Source organism: Thermobia domestica, chromosome 2 (genome assembly GCF_964235325.1).
Source record: "Thermobia domestica chromosome 2, izTheDome1.hap1.1, whole genome shotgun sequence".
Lineage (NCBI taxonomy): Eukaryota > Metazoa > Arthropoda > Insecta > Zygentoma > Lepismatidae > Thermobia > Thermobia domestica.
In genome coordinates this window covers 51,297,826-51,314,500 of record NC_137455.1, presented here as the reverse complement: position 1 = coordinate 51,314,500, position 16,675 = coordinate 51,297,826, and the positions used below count along the sequence as shown (strand labels likewise).

General features: G+C 35.0%; 3 non-coding genes across 3 annotated transcripts; 1 reads left to right on the top strand and 2 right to left on the bottom strand.

The window, feature by feature from the left end:
* Positions 1 to 311: 311 nt before the first annotated feature.
* TRNAR-CCU (transfer RNA arginine (anticodon CCU)) lies at positions 312 to 384 on the bottom strand. Its single transcript has one exon. It is a non-coding gene; the product is annotated as a tRNA-Arg (tRNA).
* Positions 385 to 6,178: 5,794 nt separating this feature from the next.
* Positions 6,179 to 6,251, bottom strand: TRNAR-CCU (transfer RNA arginine (anticodon CCU)). Its single transcript has one exon. It is a non-coding gene; the product is annotated as a tRNA-Arg (tRNA).
* A 7,912-nt stretch (positions 6,252 to 14,163) lies between these two features.
* TRNAL-CAA (transfer RNA leucine (anticodon CAA)) lies at positions 14,164 to 14,279 on the top strand. Its single transcript has 2 exons — positions 14,164 to 14,201; positions 14,234 to 14,279. It is a non-coding gene; the product is annotated as a tRNA-Leu (tRNA).
* The last annotated feature ends 2,396 nt before the right edge of the window (positions 14,280 to 16,675 follow it).

The following is a 16,675-nucleotide window of genomic DNA, read 5'->3' as shown; positions in this document are numbered from 1 at the left end:
TTTGGACGTTACAGGTCTTGCAATGCATAAAAGGGTTTTTCGTATAAATTACATTCAATTTTACGTCCTAATAACTTATATACAACAGGTTGAATCTGTGAAATGATTGGGGTTGGAGTGATCGTAAATATTTTCATAGTTAGGAGCCTGGATATGCAAACCCGCTTAGCGTGGGGATTTACTTATGTGAAATTTGGTACAGGATAATTGTCGTTTCAAGTTTAAGGGTTCTTCATTACACATCTGACTAATTTTCCGTTCTTCGTTTAATTTTTCTTCTTTAAAAATATAATAGTTCAAAACAGTAAATTTACCCCTGGCGGGACTCGAACCCGCAATCCCCGGTTTAGGAGACCGATGCCTTATCCATTAGGCCACAGGGGCTTGCTGTACATTTGCTTTGCGCTACTAGTGACGGATGGAATTCTGTGTGAATTTCATATGATACGAAAACATTATTATTATTATTATTATTATTATTATTATTATTATTATTATTATTATTATTATTATTATTATTATTATTATTATTATTATTATTATTATTATTATAACTGTTCGGGAAGATCGTTTTGAAAACTGCAGGCTATTTCTGTTAAGAAAAAAAGTTATCAGTCGCTCGTTCTATCTTTTAAAAACAAACGTGTTACGTTCATCGTTTCGTACAAAGCACTGGAAAGCTCTAATTTTCGTATTTTCTGTAAAATAATCTTTTACAGGGTAATAGATAAATATTATGTAAAGATTTGTAGCATCAGGAAGCAGTGTCGTACGCAGAATTTCATCAATGGGGTTATTTAAGCTTCCAATTTTATATAATTTGAGATATATGTATAATTTTAATGTGATAAATGTTTATTTTTACATAATATCTTACCTAAGAATGGGTTAAGAACTCCCATCCCCTTGGGTACCCCCTGTTACCAAGTTTTGTATATCGTATTATCCTAGTACTTAACTCTGTGCTGCTCAAACTGAAGCAAGCGCTGTCGCTATGGATTTTCTTTTTTTTGTTTTTCTTTTCTAAAAAAAAATCTTTCTTATCTGTAGTGACGCAAAGTATCCTTATATCTGTATAAAGGAAATGCTGGCTGACTGATTGACTTCTCAATACTTATGCTAAATCACTTAAGAGGGAGAAGGAGTGCGCCACAGCGGCCGGAAGATTGGTGTTCAATTTAACATGGGATCTCAACCATTTTTTAGGCAAATCATGGTTTCATTTCGTTCTTTCGCAAAAATGTCTCAGTAGCGCACTAAATATGATGCATCTCATTTTAAAGGTGCAATTTGAACGCTGTGCGTGATATTTTCTTCTTATAAATACAGATAATTATAATCCAAATTCCCATAAGAAAATGATCAAAATTAGAGGGAAAAGTCTTCTGTTTTTTTACAGTAAGGGAAAGAGCTAAAAACTTCGGACTTTTTTGAGAATGGAGTACTATCTTTGTATTTGTGCGCTACTGTACTATTTTTTCGCTGTATCCAATGACATTCATTACACAATCGATGAGAAATTATATCCTTCATTATTGAATCTACAGAAATCAGAAATCAGATTTTTTCGTGTTCACGTACTTGGCCGTCTAACTGCTAGATGGCACTATAGTCATTCCTCATCCCACTTTCCTTCTCAGCGGGAGCCAGTCCTTTTGAAAACGTACTTTGAACTTCTTAACAGGGGAGGGAGGAAGGAAATCGTTGTGAAGAACGGGAACTTCAAACACGAGGAATGGGAAAATTTATGACCTCTTTTGTTGATGGTTTCTGTTTCAGCAGTACAGTGTATTTGTAGATGGTTTCTATGAGAAGAAGTAATTTGTGTTGGTAGCGATAAAGTCAATCTTTCGACAGAGATTTGTGAAGGAGAAGCCGAACCAAAGTCTTCGTTTATCTATTCCAAGAAAGAAATGAAAACTTCCTGCAGGACTGAGAATATACATACAAGAGAAAAAATAAAATACGGTACATTATTATAATCTTATTATAATAATCGAGTAGATTAATCCCTGAAATATTCTTTGTTTACCTGTCAAAAAATCAAGAATAATATAAAAGCTCTTTCATCAGCTTCCATCGTACAACATACTAAACACAAACATTATATATATATATATATATATATATATATATATATATATATATATATATATATATATATATATATATATATATATATATATATAGTGGCGGATCCAGGATATGATCAAGGGAGGAGCTAAACCATAGTTTGTCTCTTTATCCAGAGTAAACAGGATTGGAGCCCATTTTATCCAGTGTATACCTGAACGTCAAGGAAGGGGGGGGGGGGGCTATAGCCTCTATAGCCACCTTTGGATCCGCGCCTGTATGTGTATACTGTTTACAGTGCCGGATTTACGTATAAGCTAAACAAGCTATAGCTTAGGGCCCTGCTCTCTTGGGGCCCAAAAATCTAAAGAAAAACTGGATATACATTTCTAAAGTATAAGAAAATTAAAAAATAAAATAAAATGTATATATACGTAGCAACAATGCTTCCTGCTGTGTAGCCTACGTTCATGTAATTAATGGGGCTCCTTCTGCTAGTCTGCTTCCTAAATTATCTCTAGTTTGTTCATTTCTGTATGTAGGATGCCTATGTTCATCTGGACACATAAAGGACCGCATTACCTTAAACAGCTTGGGGCCCCACGAAACCTAAATCCGACTCTGACTATCTATTTATGCATGTTTGCTCCCTCTCTTTTCGAAGCAGTGTTTCTTTGATATTGCTTCAGATTCCGGCAGGTTTTACCAAGGAGGGAAGAGTCCTTACTCATTCCAGGCATTCAAACTAGGGACTGGACTACTTGCTTCCAACATTCTGTCCTCCATGTATCCCGGTCTGAATCAATTGCCTAAAGCCCATAAAACATTCAAATTCAAATGTAAATGTTGTTCATCAGTGTCGACACCGAAATATTTCTCAATCAATGGTAGGGGTGTTTGGTATCCTCAATCTGTCTCCCTCTTATTAGCGGAGAAATCCTCTATATTCGGTAGTATTTTTTTTTTAAGTGCTGTTTAATGTATCGCATAGGAAACTAAATTTTTATATACCCTAGTAGTATAGAAACGCACCATACGGTACCTTACAAAATAAACATCCTATGCCAAGGATGCAAACATTAACAATAATAATAGAAAAACATACTAATAAACATTTTAAAGACATTCTTTCATTAATCAAGTCGCACTTAAAAGTAGAAAACAATTTTGGTTATGCATGACTTAAAAAAAAAAAAAAAAAAAAAAATGGAATGCGCTCTAATATAGGCTTACATACAGTTACTTTATAAATTCTTAAAATGACGCGCCCCATTCTTTTTATTTAGGCTTGCATAAATAAGATTATTTTTAACTTTTTAGTGCGAATTGATTAACAAAAGAATGTCTTTAAAAGGTGTTTTGTCATTTTTTTTATTCGTTGGACACATTTTCCAAATCCTAAAGTGATATGCAACCAGGGAAATAAGGGCTGGTTAAAGGCTAGTATTTATTTTAGGATAAAATAGTTGAAAATAAAAACATATTAAAATTTGCTTTTAAAATAAATATATATTGCAAAGTATGAAAGTAAAAATGAAATATTGTATTGTCGCCGGACTTACGTCGCTCTGTGACAGTTCTTAATTCTATGACGTCAGGAAATAAGTTCAATGTATACGAACACTTATTCAATGTTTGAAACAAACACCTGTTACGTCCTTGTACACTCATCTCCAAAATGATTGTCGCATATCTATAACTGTCTTCTTGTAAAAATATCATGTAATAATGATTTTGCAGGAGACTTTTAATACTGATACTATGTGTACAATCGGGAAATATATGTGGTAAATTTCATAGGAAAATACAGTAATTATAAATACGAAGATTAGAATGAGTAAAATAAAATGTTGCTAAATGGACACGAAAGTTTTGTTTTCGTTTTATTGTTCTTATTTACTCCTCTTTTGACATGAAACTTGCATACATGTCTCTGCCGATTGTACACATACTAACATTATAAGAAATACCGGGTGAATTCGTTATCAAATTATATTCCTACAACAACATATTTATAGACATGCGACAATAATTTTGGACATGAGTGTACCTTCCTGAAGAAGGTGACACATCTTTTAATTCTATTGTTAATGAAGTGGTCTATTTCCCCAAATAAAAACCACTACCAAGCAGAGCATATGCTCCCTCCTGTCCTTCTAAGCCGGTACCCAAGGCTAAATGTAACATTGCGCCCCTTTCCTGTTGTAATAGGAAAAATTCAGGATGGTCAGCTACTGGTATCGATCCCAGGACCATTCGAATGTGAAGGCGATACAGAGGGTAAATCTGGTGATCATATTTTAAAAAGAAAATAAAGAAATGGATTCCACTAAAAAAGAGTCACATTGCCAATACATTTCAAATCTTTGTCTGGGTTTTCTGCCTTTCAATTCCATTTTTTTTTTTTTTAACCACGAAGGCCCAAAATAAATTAGAATATCGACTCTCCCGTTTTTTTTTTTTTTTTATTTTAATATTTGCATGGTTCTTCATTTTATATCAGACTCTTCCTGCACTATTCCCGCGTTATTTACCATAGGTAGAATCCTTTGAGAAAGAGACAGGCTTTAGTTCTCTATGGTATGTTTGTGACCGTTGTAGATATTTGAGTGGCTGACGGCTAATATCATGTTGGTCCCTCTTACAATATCTCTGTATTTATTTTTTCTTCAATTCTGTTTCTCTTTAAGCCAAAAGAAAGGAATTTCACTCCTCTGTCCCATTTACATCCGTAACCACCCCCCTCCTACGCTGTCCAACTTTGACCACATGCAGGGGAAAACGAAGGAAAAGGAGGGGTGCCATTTGCTTTGACGGCATTTCAGCAACAACCCCATCTGTTGCCAAAATAAGGAAACACTTTGCACTGCGATATCTTCGATTTGTCAAGGTCACTTGACTCCTTCCGACTCTTAAGCAAGAAGCCTGAAATTTGAAAAAAAAAAAAAGTATTTGTGATGTAGGATATCACTCAAAGAGAATTTTTGGATATTTAACGTGGAAGGAGGGAAAATAAGAATTGCAGTTACCATGATAAATACATATCTCGAAATATCTTGAGTCGACAGTTGAATAAGAATGGTAATAAATTTATGTTCAATATACGACTAATATTTTGATGTGTAATATTTATAAATATACTTTTCCTATTTCATAAATTCTGTATGTCTAAGCAGTGGGGTACGCAAGAAAAGTTTCTGGGTATTAACCCCACTTTTCAACAATATATTTTGCAAATATGAACATTAATATTAAGATAAATACACAAATACCTGAAATTATATGAACTTGGGAACTTGAACCTTCCCCTTCCTTGACGACCTTCTGCGTACGCTACTGCAAATACCTAAGATCAGTCATTAGACGGCGTTAGATCATGAGTGAGTAGGCCCTGTGGCCTAACGGATAAAGCATTGCTCTCCTAAACTGGAGTGTATGGATTCAACTCCTACCTACGGTGTGTGCGCCTTTCTCTTGAATTAAATCTCACTAATGACGACGCCAGTTTTAATCTCTTGGGGGCGGAGGGCAGAGACATTTTTGAAACAAGTTTTTTTTCTATATCAAAAATAATAGTTTTACATCACTTGACCGGGATGTCACAGGGGCGAGCTCGCCTTCTTATCCCTCTCTGGCGTCGTTACTGAATCTGATTAACCGATAAATGAGGTTTTCGATCGTATGTAAATCTACGGGATCAAATGTGGGAACAAAGTTATCTGTTGGAAGCTGAACGTCGATTGTTTTGCTTGTATAAATTAATAAAAAAAAGTACCTCTTGGATCTTGAACTTATAATCCTCAAATCTAGGTGACTGATCTAATTATATTAACAATTTTCTTATGAGGTCAGATGAGTGATTAATAAATTTCCTTGTACGATATAGTTAGAATATGGAAGACCTAGGCTCGATTCGTAGTTGGAACTGTGTACTTGAGATCCAACATTAAACTGAGTCTGGATATTGAAAAGGGACCAGCAACTAACAAGACTCGTTAAGTGTATTGTGATAAATATTTTACGCCACCCAATGTTGAAATGGTTTTATTTTCGATTTTTCAACGGTTATGAAAGGAGTTTAATTAAATGTGAAAGAAAAAAATAGTACCCCTGGTGGGACTCGAACCCACAATCCCCGGTTTAGGAGACCGATGCCTTATCCATTAGGCCACAGGGGCGATAGGCTCTTATAACTTCACAGTATTTATACGGTTTGTGAGGATAAGGGTTCATAAGTTTTGCAAGAAGAGAATTAAAACACTTTTCTGAACATCATTCATTATATGTCATTCTCAAGTGTATCGTGCATTATAAGTAACAAATTAATTCTCATTCAGCTACTAATTATTTGCCGTTTCTTAAAGTGTAGTATTGCATAATTCCAAAATGTTTAGTATGTAGACTCTTGTGTTCCAGTTTCAGTTTGTATGTAGATACTGTATGAAAGAACAATCTAATATGGCAAGGTAAAAGTTCAGTAGGGCCTATAATATGTGGCAATAGAGGTGAGATCGGTAAGTGGAAGTCATCCGGTCGTCCATCAATAACTGCTGCATGTCCTCCTAACAACTTTAACTTTTACACAGAATATATTGAAATTTGCCGCCAGTCAGACAATGAATGCCACATACCACAGCCAACTGATTGTGCACAACCGTTTTTACTTTTATTCCTGCATATTTGCAGTTATTACCGAAGGTCTGAAACAATTTCATTTGTGTGAGAGTGTGAAAATTCTAACGGAAACAGATGGTTTTATGGAATCATTTATTGTAAGCTATCTTCCATTTTCGGGTAGAGTTAGCAAACGTAGAATATAATTTGGAGAACGGAACGACCACATATTTACGAAAAGTATATGCACAACTCCGCAGGCTAAACGTATTTTGAGCTGTGTTATGACAAAGCTTGCATCCCTATTCTTTTATCGACGAGAAAACAAACATGGTAATTTCATATAGAGACATGGCTTCTGCTGCAGCTGGAATAGGACATCCGAAGTTATATCTTCCAACAGGACAATCTTCCTATACGGCCGGAAATGAACTCAATAGGGGACTACCAAACACCTTTAGTGGCAACTGGTCGCGCCGATAGTGAACTTCTTGGCCAACACGTTCCTTAAACATTAAACTATCTGTTTCATTCTCTGGGGCTATATATAGTTGTCGTTCTGGCAGAAGTAATTAACTCCCTGAACTTTTTTTTTTTTTTTTGGTAAGTTAATACAGTAAACTGAACAGCGCATTTGCAGGAGTAAGAACACGACATAAGACTAGCAAGAACATCAAACGTGTATTTGCATTAATTAATATTGCCAAACCGAGTTAAGCAATGGTTTTCTATCTTTAAAACAGATATATATCAAAACTAATATTTTTGGACTTCTCTCAGAATGACGGCGATATGATCTGTCAATATGGATTACAGAAGCCTATACATGAGTCAATAGTGATGTGTTGCAATGTTTAAGCAGAAACTACACTACACGTTCAATATGTGTCGAGTAACAAAGGGGACTCCATTGAATATTAATGTGGAAAACAATTTCGATGTGAAATATATTTTTTTTCCTTCTCCATTGAACTGTCTTCATATGTAACTGTCGTTATGCGTAAGTTTTCTAATTGAGAATATAACTTGTGGTAGTACTAATAAATGCACACCTGATTCCATAAGGCTATCTCTTTCCATTGGAATTTTCATACCCTCGCAGAAATGAAATAGCTTCGGTTTATGTATCGCTTTCAGGATCGAAAACAATTAAAAGGGTAGATTCTGAAAGAGCCTAAGTCAATTTTTGTCAATTTTGAGATATTGGTTCTGTTAAGTTCCAATCCGTATTTCAGCATATCCGTATGTTGAACTGGGTTTTTCATGCCAAAACTTCCTCAATCAAGTTAATTGTAGGCAAAAGGAAACAGAGTTGTTTTCTAAACTGTCCTTAGTCAACAGTATTCTCTGAAGTTATTTTCTGACTCATGCTTAAAAACACTTATAAAACTCTTGCTATAGATGACAATTTCACCTTTATCTTATGAAAAGAAGGTAATTACAATTTTCTTTTATGTAGATTACTTTCATAGAAATAGAATAATGGAAACATACAAAAAAAAAAAAAAAAGTCGTCTCTTGAAAAACTTACTTTTTTTTTGAGTTTGGCTCTTTTGGAATTGAGCTCTCTGTAGGAATAAAAGTGATATCAGTTATCTGTCTTTACTGGTTAGTGGGATCTATTGGTTGATTGATTTTTGAGTTTAACGTCCCTTTCAGGAGTGAGGCTATATGAGAAGGGACCTACTGATTAACGTGGAATCCAAACCACATGAGCTTCCGCCGGCATTATTAGCGAGGTCTAGTTTTAAAGAAAGGTTCATGTATTAATACCTCTGGTGGGACTCGAGCCCACAGTCCTCGGTCTAGGAGACTTAGGCCTTATCCGTTACTCTGTGGGTGTTACTGATAAGCGTTGGTGGTAAGCCTTTATTATTACTTTATTAGTACGTTTATGAGCTAACACCGTTAAATGATTGAATCTGTAGAATTTTTGAAAGTAAAATCTCACATCCAAACATTAGTCGTGTATAGAACATAAATTTATTACCATTCTTATTTATCCGTTAGGGTCTTGATAGCTCTACCAATAGCACATTTGTTTTAACTTGACTTGCTTTTCGCTTAGTTATTATATTCTTAGGAAGGCAAGTCTTGCGTTGTAGCAGTTAACAGCCTGACCGCAAGCTTGTTGCAAGCTAAGTAGTTTCGCTGTGTGAGTTAGTCGCAAGGTAACTCACATTAATTGGAGAGTTTAATCAAAGGAGCGGGTGGTAGCATAAGAAAAAAAAAACGTCAAACTTTGCAAGATGATTTCTTACACCAAGGCAGGAAAGAAAAATCTCATAAAGATGAGTGTGATCTTAAGTGCTGTACCTAAGAACTCCAGGAGCGATAAAAATATGAAATAAAAAAAATATGTGCCTTCAAAGAAAGTTTCATCAGCCACCATGACTAGCATGAAAGTTAAGGAAGGGTACTTCAAAATTTAAAACGACAGTGAAGTCCGGTGCTTTTTATTATTGTTTTAGAATATCTTGATAAGGAATCACTTCACTGCAACTGATTCTTTTGTTTGTTTCTATTCAAAATGGTGAACAGTAACCAAAATGATTCTTCCTGTTTTTTTGTCCAACGTCTACATCCTTCAGATCAGTATTACATTATATATATTCTTTTCAAGAAACTAAGACGATAGAATTAATTTCTTTAATTATATTAGACCTATTAGAAAAATTAGTAGTTAATCAGTACTTGAGATCAATAAATAATTTGTAGTTACATTTTAGATTTCAAACTCACTTAGAAAGTTGATACAAAAGTAATAAATGTTTTTTTTTTTTTCAGTTGCAATTTACTCTGAATCGATAAATCATTCATCCACTGCTCGAAACATGAGAAAAATAAGGATTTCCAATCACTTCCTCATAAGAACGGAGTAGATAGGATGTAGGAAAAAAAATACGATTAAAAGAAAATTCCTTAAGAGGGAGCAGGAATGGATACAGCTAGTATGTATTAAGAGCTTTAGTATAAGACGGGATTAAAAAAACATTTTATTATACGAGGGTAGTTTAGATTGAAATGGCAAGGCCGCTGTGATTCGATTCTCGTTTTCCCAGGAGACAAAATACGAATATAGTGTGTTCCTGGACAGTAGAGTGATTGTGTCAAGGCGTTTGTGTTCCCATATTACGGAGTGTGTGGTTAGCAACGCTGTTAAACTGATGTGCATGTGACATATACTTAAACAGTGCTTACCCATGCAGAACAAGTTCAATACTTACATCAAGTTTCAGGTGCCATAAGGTCGAAATGCACACCAAATTCACAAAGGACTACATGAGGCATGTGGTGACATTGGTTTGCCTTATCAGACTAACTGGACTTGCAGCACTCAAGGCAGACAAAGACCATGGTAAAGACCGTATTCAAACGGCTACATACCCAACATAATGTGAAAGCACTGTGAATGTTACTCGAAAATGAATGACGAGGAACGTGTAGTGAACTGGCAAATGGACTGAATATTTCATTTGTGTCAGTGTACTACATGGTAACATACGATCTCGGCGTGGGTAAGATTGTAGCCAGATGGGTACCGTATGTCCTGAAGGAGATGTAAAAAAAAAAAAAAAAAAAAAGGCACCGATGGGAATGTTCACGCTTACATCTTGAGCATTGCGAGCGGGAAGGTGTTGATTTTCTGCATCGTGATTGCGACTGACAAAACATAGGAGAGACCTTACGAACCAGAACTGGAAAGCCAGTTCGTTGAATGGCGCCACTCGGCGTTCCCACGAGCGAAATAAAAAAAAAGTAGAGAGAGAGAGAGAGAGAGAAAAAAAAAGCTAACAAACGTGGTCATGATGATAATGTCTTATGAGCACACAGGCATCATTTTCTCACATTAAGTTCAATTAAGGGTTACTAAATGCTACGTCCTATGTCTTATACCTGAGACATTATTTGCGGCCAGCATTCGACCACATCACCTTCTGTATGGATGTGGCCAGGCATGACCAACCACCAATTCTGCTTCACAACAACGTCAGATGTAATGCTGCCCATGCGGTACAGATCCTTTTATACAACGATGAGATTGGGAGGTACTGGAGCACCCGCCATATTCTCCAGATGTGAGCCCATGTAGTTTTAATTTGTTCCCAGAAATAAAAGAACTACTTCGAGGACATTTCCTTGATATTTCCAGCATTGATTTATGCCTCAGGGCGATCTCTCAAAACCCTCTCATAAACGGGGACTCTCAATGGTATCCAACGTCTGTCAGATATCTGAAAACGTGTTCATCAGGCAGGCCGAAACTAAATCGAGTTGAGTTGTGTTGATTTTGAGTTTAACGTAACGTTCAGCAGCGAGTCTATATGAGACGTGGAATCCGAACTACATGAGCTCTCGCCGGGAATCGAACCCGGGTCTCCCACGCAAAAGACGCGTACAGGGAACTGCATCGAGGGAATATACCATGTCTTAATGAGTAATACATTTCATTTTCATTTTCCAAATATATTGCTTCTTCATTCTGAAGAACCGTCATATATTTCGGGGCTGGTTCCACTGGGTCCGGAGAGAAACCACTCCTAACTCTTTTAAATTTGTTTATCTAATTGACAAAGGGAAAGTTAGACCATGTGAATCATAAATTCAGAAAACAGCAAAATAGAAGAGATTTTTATCATTTTGTTTTTTCTTTCAAGGACCGATGATTATTTTTAAATTTTGTGGTATCAAAATCTACCATAAATTATGATCTTTGAGGTGGCAGGAGAAGGAAAATGCCTCAAGATTTAAGAAGGTAGCGTCTTGTATATTGGATACCGTAAGACGAGGTTACTTTGCACATCAGGGGTAACTTTGCACAAAATATGAAAATAGTTGCAAAATCCTCTGTGAGAAAAAAAAAGCATGAACTGTAAAGAGAAAGTTCAAACTGCCACCGTAAGATAGAGCATATAACTGTATTTTGGCTATAATATTGGCAATTAACATCAGTTCTAATTACACAGATGGTTTGTTCCAACCAGGAGTTATAGATATACTAATTCTAGTTTGAGTATTTAATTTACATAGTTTAGAAGTTTATCGTAGATACATACTGAGAAATGAAATTCATTTATTATTATTATTATTATTATTATTATTATTATTATTATTATTATTATTATTATTATTATTATTATTATTATTATTATTATTCTGATGTAGAATTTTTGACCAGTTAGCTTAAACTTTTCCATCGAATCAATTTGACTACTACTGACGCACTCAAAATCACGACACAACAAAAGTTATGAATTTCTCATCTCCTGTACTTTGAAGAAGGTCAACACCCTAGCTCTTCTGCCCTACTGGTTTCCGAGGGATTACCGTAGACAACCAGTACCCCGGGTCTGGTCAGTGTTCCGACAACTGTACTGCCGTGTCGTGACAAAACGCTGTAACTTTGGCGAAGAAGTTTTGCGAAAATGAGCCTTAAAGTTTTCATCCGAAAATGTGATCTGTATCGTGTAGAAATAGTGTATCTTGACTTTGGAAACACGTGGTTACATGTAATGTTACGTAAATGCATGTTGTGTGATTAAATTTGGTGAAAATTGATTGGTTGACCATTATTGCCTAGTTACACTGGTTCTACACGATACAGATCACATTTTCGGATGAAAACTTTACGGCTCATTTTCGCAAAACTGCTCCGCCAAAGTTACAGCGTTTTGTCACGACACGGCAGTGTATGTAGGGACATGCAGCGTTTAATCAGCGAGGTGGGGACAATTGGAAGATACAAATGTTGCCATTCAAACGATTTAACAACTGGTTTTATGGCCAGTATAGTAAATTGATTTAGTATTAATATTATTACTATATGATTATATTTGGTAATGTTTAGCAGACGGGGTCCAGAAGTACGTAAAAAATACAAAATTTACGGGAGAAATGGAAGATGCAAGTACTTAGACCTAACATAACCTAACCAAATCTAACATAACTTAACCTAAACTAACTTATAATAACCTAAATTAATCTAATATTAATAGAAATAAGTGAAATTCTATCATTTGTTCGGAAATTATGCTGGATCCCTACACTAATATAACCTAACATACATACACTACACTATATGCTACCTAACACACACATATATATAGTATAACCTAACATATATAAGTAGTACTGTATAATATAGTAACCTAACCCAACTGAAACTACCCTAACCCAACCTAAACTAACCTAGTGTGAACAGAAAGTACCGAACTAACATTTGTAAGAAAAAATACCTGGACTCCTGCTAAACATTGACCTTTTATTTTTATACTAGTAATAATGATTAGGATTAAGTCATATGGCATCTTTATGTTGAAATTTTGTATATTGATTTTTAAAAATAGTACAGTACTACAGAATTATTTTTTTCGCAACCACTAGATCTAGAAATGAAAATACACTCTTAGAAACTGATTCCAGAGAGCTGAGAAATTTTAATAACTGATTCTCCCTAACTGGTTGAATGACGTGATTAAAAGAACTGTGTATCTTGGACTAGGAACAACAGCGATAGAACTATTAGTCCATGTGCTTTTTCAAATACGGATTCAGTTATGCTATGTTCTCTTTCTGATACGGATTCAGTACTCGAGGAACAGGTTCCACACCTGGCCGTTAACTATCTACGTCAGCGTTTCCCAACCTTTTTTAACTTGCGGCACACTACGGGTGTATCTTGAATTCTCGCGGCACACGCATAGATATTATTATTATTATTATTATTATTTGCAAATATAAAATACTATGGTATTTTTTTTTTCTGTGATCACTGATCTTCTCACAGAGATGAAAACTCGATCACTGGTTTTCACCTATGCTAATTCATTATCCTTATTTTTTTATTCTAATTTTAAAATAGAAAACAATTGCAATAAAATATAGGACACAGATTTTTAAAAATACGCTTTATTTTTCGAAAACTGTATCCAACCTTTCACTAAGAACGAAGAACACTAAATAACGAACGAACAAACAAATGTCTTGTACTTTTAACTTTGCTGTTTTAACCAAAACCGGTGCATATTATTGCAATCACACAGCTTGCGATGCGTCGAAGTCAAAACACACCTATTGAACAAAGTGTTGTTCTGTCACTCACGTGCGAATGAGTGTTCTACGAACGTTCATTTGACGCGTACCGTACAAGTGCTTCCATTTCTCGGTGTTAGTATGACTCTCAATTGAAGCGTAACATAGCAGCTAACCGTGGAAATGTGTACGAGCCGAAATACCGTCTGCTACACAGTAATAGATGTAGAATAATATATTACAATTACAGTAAATTTTTCCATGGTAGAAATTCATAGTAATGTGAAATACAAAAATATACATTTTTTCCTATGTCTTGCAATTTGGTTGCTACAGAATTAATAATTTTGTTTCAATTTCCTCACGGCACACCAGTTGGGAAACGCTGATCTACGTCATTGATCATTTCTGCGTATGAAAACATGAGTAAGTTTGTTCCTATGTGTCAGGATGGCCGAGCGGTCTAAGGCGCCAGACTCAAGTGAAAGCTTGCCTGTTCGATGGTACGGAGGAATTCTGGTCCTCTGATGAGGGCGTGGGTTCGAATCCCACTCCTGACAATTAAGTTTTTATGTATTTAGAACGGAACTAATACATAAATTATTGGATTAGAAACCTTCAGTAATTTATACTAGATATGATAACCTTTATGTATAAAAGAACAAACCTTGACTGATTGATCCATGCCTAGGCAAAACTGTTTCAGGTAGAAATGTGGAAAGGATTTTGTGGCTTAAGATACCATAAGACAACAAATTTTACGAGGAAGGGACTGAAGTAAGGGTTGCAAGTTTTTTAATAAGATGTGCATATCTCGTAATCCCTTGAAAGTTAGGATTACACGCCTATATTACATACGTACCTATATACATGCGAAGTAAATGATATAAATAGTTGATGTATTCCAACTTTAATATAATAATAATGAATCTTACGAGACATTTAGAAGTCTTGACAGAGCCACCTCTGAACATGGGACTTTTTCTCCGAAATCGGACAGGTGGTAATTCTAATGCCCAGGGACTAGGCTATTGAACATATGGAGAAAAAATTAAACTTGATGTTTCTATGGTACTTTCTACTTTCATTCCCAGAATCTCAACTAAGAATGGTTTTCTCTTATTTATATAAAGATTTTTTTTAAAATCAGCTTTTCGAAGAGTTTCTGAGACATGAATATGGCATACTGTTCCTCTCTAATTTATTGTTGTAGTGACCTTTTTTTCATGTAACTTGTTCAGAAAGATTCTAATAATTTTGTTCATAGTTTATAAAACAATATGTTATTAATAAACCTAGATATTGTCATTATTTTTTCTGGGACAAAGTCCAGAAATCATAATTTTTGTGCAAATCATAATAAATAAGATAAGTTTCATTTAAAGAGTGATCTTTATTATGGTTATCCTTTGATTGTGGTGGATTGTATATAATTATTGTTATCCTTCAATTTTTAAGAAGAAATATTTAGGGAAGATGTATGCGCATAGGAAATTCAAATTCAGACCCCAATTATCTTTTTATTGCAACTTCCCTTCACACTTTACTCGGGCTTGGGACTGACAATGAATAAATTGTTTCTACCAAACTAGAAACAGTTTTTTTTTTCATTGGCGTGTTTAAAAGTTGCGAAGACATCTTATATCATCTTGTCTGTATATGGTAATGATAAAACAATTCAGATCTTTTTGATCATTTTTTTTGGGGGGGGGGAAGTTGTTAAATTCTTTGTCATTATTTTGTTTAATTTAGTGCATAACTTTACTGTGGATAGAATTACTGCATGGCACGTACGATTTTTTTTTTTTTTTTAACAAAAAGTTTTTCAGCGGTGTGAAATCTTTTGCACCATACATATTCTGTTAAATATGAATCAGTTCTTCTGATACTAATCTTCCCTATGCGTCGTCGAATGTCTCTTGTTACTCTCGGCAATAACATTCAATCGTTTGTGTATGTGTTGTATTGTCATTCGGACCAACAAAATTAATGCTGTGATTTACTGGATCATCCTGGTATCCCAAAGCATTATAATTGTGCCGGGTAAGACATTATTTAATATAACGTTTTCTAAAGTTGCAACATTTGTTGCTTCCACCAACACCATAAAAGTTCTAGTTTGTCCGTCGATTCCTCCAACAACCCATTTGGTGTGCATTATACGGCTTCTGTTTTATTTGTGTTTGCCAAACACGCTCTCGTCCAGTTTAACTATGTAGCCCTTGCTTCCAATTTTGGCACTGGTTTCTAATAGCCACATTGCAAGGAGCTTTCTAAATTCATTGAACAGTTTTGAAACTGTATTTTGGTTGAGACCCGTTTCACTTGTCACCGCAGCGTGGGTATCGCAGGAGCCACCAAAGTAGAACTTCTAAAAACAAGTGAAGTGTTATTTTTGTTACCGAAAACAAAGTGTTATGTCGAATCGAAGATTTCTTCCTACAGTTCCTAGTTGAACATCTGTAGCTGAGTTCTTTACCTATTAAAAAGAAAGTACTGCAGATTGGCTGTTATTATAATTCTAAATTTGAAATCTTTAAGTTTTACGTCCCACGGCTATGCCGGTTAGGCAATTCTAAATTTGAGTTTTCTGTCGAAAAATTAAATAAACACAGTGGTATAAACATATTGACAAATATGTTATATTCAAAAAGAAAATACAGCAGATTTCTAAAAGTAGTGCTGTTTTTACATTTATCTTTGGTTACTTTTTATAGTCATACATGTTAAAAGACCATGGTGAAAAATTGACTTAATACGTAATTAGAACATAAGACCAGTATATGTTGTGAACTTAAATTTTGCAATTTACCAAACATCGCTGTTAGATTTCATTTAAAAAAATGTATTTTCTGTTCATAATTAAAAAGTAAATGCCTCTTATGAACGTGTCATTCATAGCAAATGCTAATGCACAATATGAGTCTCACAAATTTTCGATATTAAAGAGATTACC